The sequence below is a fragment of the Poecilia reticulata genome, unplaced genomic scaffold (assembly GCF_000633615.1).
Source record: "Poecilia reticulata strain Guanapo unplaced genomic scaffold, Guppy_female_1.0+MT scaffold_241, whole genome shotgun sequence".
Classification (NCBI taxonomy): Eukaryota; Metazoa; Chordata; class Actinopteri; order Cyprinodontiformes; family Poeciliidae; genus Poecilia; species Poecilia reticulata.
The window spans coordinates 75,790-81,993 of NW_007615031.1; the positions used below are offsets into that span (position 1 = coordinate 75,790).

The 6,204-nt window shown below is 44.9% G+C and overlaps 1 protein-coding gene across 2 annotated transcripts in view; it reads right to left on the reverse strand.

Moving 5' to 3' along the window:
* The window catches only part of cdc26 (cell division cycle 26 homolog), a 6,055-nt gene extending 3,250 nt beyond the window's left edge, over positions 1–2,805 (reverse strand). The window contains exon 1 of one of the 2 annotated variants that reach the window (XM_008402592.2): positions 2,014–2,805. The gene's annotated coding sequence lies outside the window, so the exon portion shown is untranslated. Of the gene's footprint in view, positions 1–1,382; positions 1,885–2,013 lie in introns of those variants that run through there. The other variant, XM_008402593.2, reaches the window with a different exon arrangement.
* Between the last annotated feature and the right edge of the window lie 3,399 nt (positions 2,806–6,204).

Below are 6,204 nucleotides of genomic sequence, written 5' to 3' on the forward strand. Positions count from 1 at the left end.
TGTCCAGCTGATGTCCAGCTGATGTCCAGCTGATGTCCAGCTGATGTCCAGCCCTGTCCTCATCAACATTAACGGAGCTGAAACATGTCAGCTGCTCCTTTAAGGCAGCAATGAGGCTGAAATGTGTTTAGGGGGATAAAGTTCATTTTCTAGGCAGATATTGACTGTAATTAATTACTGTTAAGCTGATCAACATTCTGGAGTTTATATGCAAAGTGCCGTTATAAAAACTGAAGCAGTAGATTTAGTAAATATTAACATTTGAATCTTTCTCACAACTTTGGGCCATTAAACATTATAAGATCACAGAACAAACAACAACTGGAAAAAGATATAAAGAAATGAATAAAGACATAAATGAAACTAAATAATAAAAACATACAACAGGGCAGTATATTAAAGTATGAAACTTTTCACAAAATTCACAACTTAAACGCATTTTTTGACTTTATTAGACATAAAGATTTATAAAACAAGTTTAAATCATCCACTGACTAAAGTTAGGAATGGTTTTAGAAAAGTGAAATTTAGCTAATAAACATAATTTATTCCAGTTAATGAAGTGATAATTGATGAAGAAACCAGATGTAACATCTTTTATGGTCACATCTGCTAATTGGATCATGATGATGATGATGAACTGATGAAGATCTTTGGTCTAAAGTCTGAACCACGAGAAAAACTGGGTTTAAATCTTCTTTTCACAGAATCCACTTTAAACCTCAGGAAGTTTTAGTTTGATACATTTTGGTTAAAATTTTAAATTGCATGTCTTTTATTTTGGTAGGAAGTGGAAAACATAAATACTTTGATCTAATCTTTTGAATTTGTTCTAAGGGTATATATTCTCTCTCTTAAGCACAATAACTGGATAAATGGCTTCTTATAAACTTATTATTGCATTTGTCATCACAAAACTCAACATTTTCAATCAAGAGTCCATAAACGAGGACAAACCTTAGAAAACATTCAATCTTGTCTGACCACAGATACAAGCTGACGCTTTAACGATGTTTTTGTATTTTGTCTGGATCCAATATAATTGAAATTTATCACAAACTCTGAATGTTATAATGTCACCATCAGCATCCAAACAGTGAGCAGCAGACCTTTACCAAACCAATTATCGACAAATATATATTTATCTATCGTCCATCCAGGAAGTGATGAATGCAGCTGCATTTTCACCACAGATCAATCAGATCGATCAGATCAATCTGATCAATCAGATCGATCAAATCGATCAGATCGATCAGGACTCGCTGCGTTTTAAATGGGAAGAGAAACCCTGGACCGTCCAGCGCCCCCTGCTGGTCACAGACCTGCTGCTGTTCTGGTGGATCATGAGGATCCGGACCGACGGAACCGGGATGTTTACACACCTAACAAGTGATCAGCTGGTCGAAGCTGCAGCTTCTCAGATCGGAACCGGAATCTGAGCCATGAAAACCGGTTCTGTGTCCGTTTACACTACGAACATCGGATCCATCCGCTGTTTAATCTCCAAACAGACCCGGACGGGACCAACAGACAACCTGCGGTCCAGTCGGAACCAACAACCTGCAGTCCAGTCGGAACCAACGACCTGCAGTCCAGTCGGAACCAACAACCTGCAGTCCAGTCGGAACCAACGACCAACGACCTGCAGTCCAGTCGGAACCAACGACCAACGACCTGCAGTCCAGTCGGAACCAACGACCTGCGGTCCAGTCGGAACCAACGACCTGCGGTCCAGTCGGAACCAACGACCTGCGGTCCAGTCGGAACCAACAACCTGCAGTACCACTGATTTGTTTGCGGTGTTCTGATCAGGCAAAGCTGCGGGCAGCTTAGCTCCGATTTCCTACAGAGTCCAGTTCGCTGAAAGCACCGCGGACTTTACCGCTGGTTAAACTGGTTTATCTGGTTAAACTGGTTAAACTGGTTTATCTGGTTAAACTGGTTAAACTGGTTAAGCTGGTTAAGCTGGTTAAGCTGGTTTCCAGGTGACCTCAGAGGGTCGTGGAGTTTTACCTGCAGACTCCGCGCGTTGCCGTCACCTGGTCAATCTGACAGACGAGCTGCTTCCACAGACAGACACACCGGAAGAAGTAGTTCTGACCCGGAAGCTGTTTCTACATCCGGGTCAAGATTTCAGAGACGTTTCGGCTGCGATCTTCTTTAGCGGTGAGTTAAACTCTTAAACAGACTAAAGAACTAAAACTAGCGCTCCGTCGGCACAATAACGGGAAACCGACTGCTGTGTGCGCATGCGCGCTGTGCGGAGCTCACCGCGTGGAAACGGCATTAAACTCAGGAGATTCAAGTTTCGCGCTAGTAGCACCTGGTGGTGGTTTCTGTAGATAAATGTACCAAATAACGTTCAAACCCCGATAATGTTCCAATAATAAACCCGTTGCTGGTTCTACTGGGTCTGAATTTCCTCTTTCAGGCTGAAATAAGAAGCTGAAGTTGGTTTCCGATTCGGACATGGCTAAAGGGCGATTCCACCTAATTTTCCACTGCCTTCCGCATCTTTAATCGACTCTAGTTTAAAAACTGCAACACCTAAACTCTTCCAACCTGGACTGGATTATCCTGCTTTAGTAGCAGAATATTTATAACCATGTTTGGGATTTGTGAAACCTTTTTCTGATTTGTGAAACGTGAATAAAGGTTGATTTTTATCTAACTGCTCCAAACTACAACATGTAGACTCTTTAAACCATAACCAGATTATTTTCAACAAATCCCAAAACCATGTTTGACATTTTGGTTTTGAATTAGAACTGAATCTGAAACAAACTGCATGGAACAAGTGTGAATAGTCAACTTTACTGAAGTTTCACTAATCATGTAAAGGTTTAACAAATCCCAAATATGGATTAAAATAATCTCCTATTAGAGCAAAATGATCCAGTCCAGGTGTGAAGAGTCCAGGTGTTGTAGATTACAGATGCAGAATGTAGTGAAAAATGAGGTGGAATCGCCTCATGAAGTTGGTTTCAGACATGAAGCTGAAACCAACTTCAGCTTCATGTCTGAATGTGGTTTTATCCAGAGGCTCATTAACAGGTTAAATGTTGGTGATGCTTCACTTCACAGGACTAAAACCTGAACTTTGACCCCAACCGCTGCTGTCTGGGTCCGAACTGCAGATCCAGCCTCTGGTTCCGACCGCCTGGTTGGTCTGGTTGCCGCGGTAACCCGCTGCTTCATTTATTTTTATTAATATTAAACAGCAGCATCCAATGATCACAACAGGAAAAAACACAACATGCTAGAAAAACAGTAAAACCAGAGCAAGATTTCAAACCAAGGAAAAGTGGAGACACTGGCCTTTACACAGATGTTTGAATTAAATCCAACAAGGAGCAGAACTCCTGCCCTCTGCAGTGGACCTGACTGAACCGGGTCCATGTGGAGACCTGAGAGGAGCCAGTGGCTTTAACCTGAGGAGCAGCGGGACCACATGGAGGGTCTCTGCTGCCGTTTCTCTCACCATTTGGGTTTGACTGAACCAGGACTGAACATTATTCTGGTTCCAGTTTGGCTCAGGATGAAGTGACGCTAGAAATGACATGGAATAGATTCAGATTAAATGGATCAACCTATAATCTATCATTAAGTCAATACCATACCTTTCTCTCTCTCACCAGTCCGTTTTAAACATTTATTTTCTATTGACCAATATTGATCTGTTATTTCACAATGAGGTCAAATTGTAGATAAATATCAGATCATTCAAAATCACATTTTAGCAGGAAATCCAAGCCACCAAGTTTATTAAATATGACTTCAGGGTGTGAAGCCACACTGACAGACAGATGGGTCTGAAGACGGTTTATAGTAAATGGACCAATCAGGGCCTCTAATTCCAGCCTTTAATAATCTTTAAAAACTTTTGTTCCTCCAGATGAACTGAAAGATGAAGCAGAATAAATGGATAAACCCTCTGATCTCTAGAGATCAATCAATCATCTTCCAATATTTTCCTCCTCTGCCAGTTTTTCAGGTCGATATTCCCAGATATCAAACTTCAGACTCTAATGGATCAGCAGAAGTTCATATTTATTAAGATGGATTTTAGCGCGATGTCTAAAAGTTAGAAAAATAGTTTTACTGTCAGCAAACTGACCCAACTTGAGTGTTAGAGGTGTGCCGATCGATCGGCCACCGATCAGAATCAGCTGATTTCCGTGAAGAAGTGTACGATCGGGGACCAAACCGATGAGCTGCTTCTCATTCGCTGCCTGCCTGGGCAGCTGGTCTCCTCTTTCCTCCTGGGGTTGGAAGTTTAACGCCGGGTGAACGGGGACGTTTCCGTGTTCAAGGGGAAAATGGCCTCGGTGGTGACTCACGTCCAAACGCATCAACACGACGGATCTAACGTGACATTTGAAAACCCTTGACGGAGTTCGGCTATATCGAGGCCCAACGCAGGAACAAACGGCTGTATGAAATACTGCGATGGCCCTTTAATACCAACAGCAGCTAGCGGTGTAACTATTCAGAGTCCAATCTTCGATCATCGATCCTTCAGCTCCTGGCTTCCTGGACCAGGGACCTCAGCTCACTTCTTAGAAAAGTCCTTGAAGCTGATGTGCGTCTTTAGCATCTTTGGATTTCCTCCAGACCTCAGAACTTCCTCCAGACCTCAGAGGTCCGGAGGTCCCGCATCGCCCACCAACCGCTCTGGGACGGTTGGTGGGCGATGCGGCGCCGGCTTTTCCCCCCGGTCTGTGAACGGTGTTGACCGCATCATGCAGCCGATCCACGGAGACAGGAATGATCCCGATGATGGATTCCCGTAGCGTCGGGTCACGCTCGGGTTCCGGCGTCTGTTGTAACGCTCATGGTCTCCACAGGAGACCCTCAGCGCTGAGAAGGTTAGCTGTAGCTTGGGGTTCTGATGTTTACCTCAATGGCGGCTTTAGCCTCGATACGTCAAGTTCTCCTATCGCACAGAGAATCTCATTGGCTTTAAAATCCAGCTTCTCCTTAAAGCTGAACTCAAAATACACCAGGTACAAAATGTTACACCATTTAATCTGACCAGAAAAACCACAAGAAATAATAATAATTATCCTGATAAATAGACCAGTAACCAAAAGTAATGTTAGATTTAAATCACTCAGTTTGTGTCAGTATAGAAACCCAAAGGGTTAAATGTCCAAACGTTCCCTTTTTAATGCGAATATTGTCCACAAAAGAGTTCCGTACCCTGGTGGAGCTTCTCCATTTTAATCCAAAACCAAAACTCCAAAACCTCAAACCCGCAGAAATGAGAAAAAAAAAAAAAAAAGTAAAGTCCAGATCTGTCCTCCCCCGGTGGCGGCCTCTCGCGCCTGGCGGCGTTTCCTGGGTCCCATCCCGGTCCTGAGGCTCTGGACCGGCGGCGCCGGGCGAAGCCTGATTGCTGTTTTCTTTGATTGATTACTTGATCTAAACATTGAGTCAAATCTGCGGCTGCCCAGATGAGCGTCGTCCTCTTTACACCAACAACCTGCAGAAGATCAGCTTTAAACGTGGAAATAACGGCAGCAACACGAACCAGATGATGATGATGATGATGATGATGATCAGGGTTCATCCAGGGTTTAGTTCATTCAGGTCCCTGCAGCTTCTGATCCCAGTTCAGTTCTTTGCCAGACGGGTCAGACGGCCCATCATGCCTCAGAGAGCCGACCGGTGGCTGTCGCGGTCAGACATGCTGGCTTCCTGAGATCAACTCCCAGACGGTGAAGACATTAGAGATGAAGAAGCTGAGCTGAGGCTGCACAGACCCGGGTCTTTCTGCATGTTGTCCCAGTGGTGCTGGTTCTCTGGGTACTCGGCTTCCTCCCAGAGTGTGGATGGTTGTGTCTCTGTTGCCCTGTGACAGACAGGTGACCCGTCCAGGTGACCCGTCCAGGTGACCCGTTCAGGTGACCCGTCCAGGTGACCCGTCCAGGTGACCCCGCCTCTCGCCCTCCAGCTGGCGATACTCTAGAATTGTTTTACTAAAAGGCTTTAAGAGGAAAAACCTCAGACTGAACCAAACTGAATGCCAGAGCTGCTCGCCGCCATCTTAGGACTTCTTCTTCTTCTCTCCCTGCAGAGTCAGAATGTCGGACGAGGAGGACTCGGCTCCGGCCGTGAAGAAGAGCCGCGTGTTCTACGGCAGCCTGGAGGAGAAGGAGCGGCAGCGCATCGCCATGGAGACGGCCAGCAGCGCCACCACAG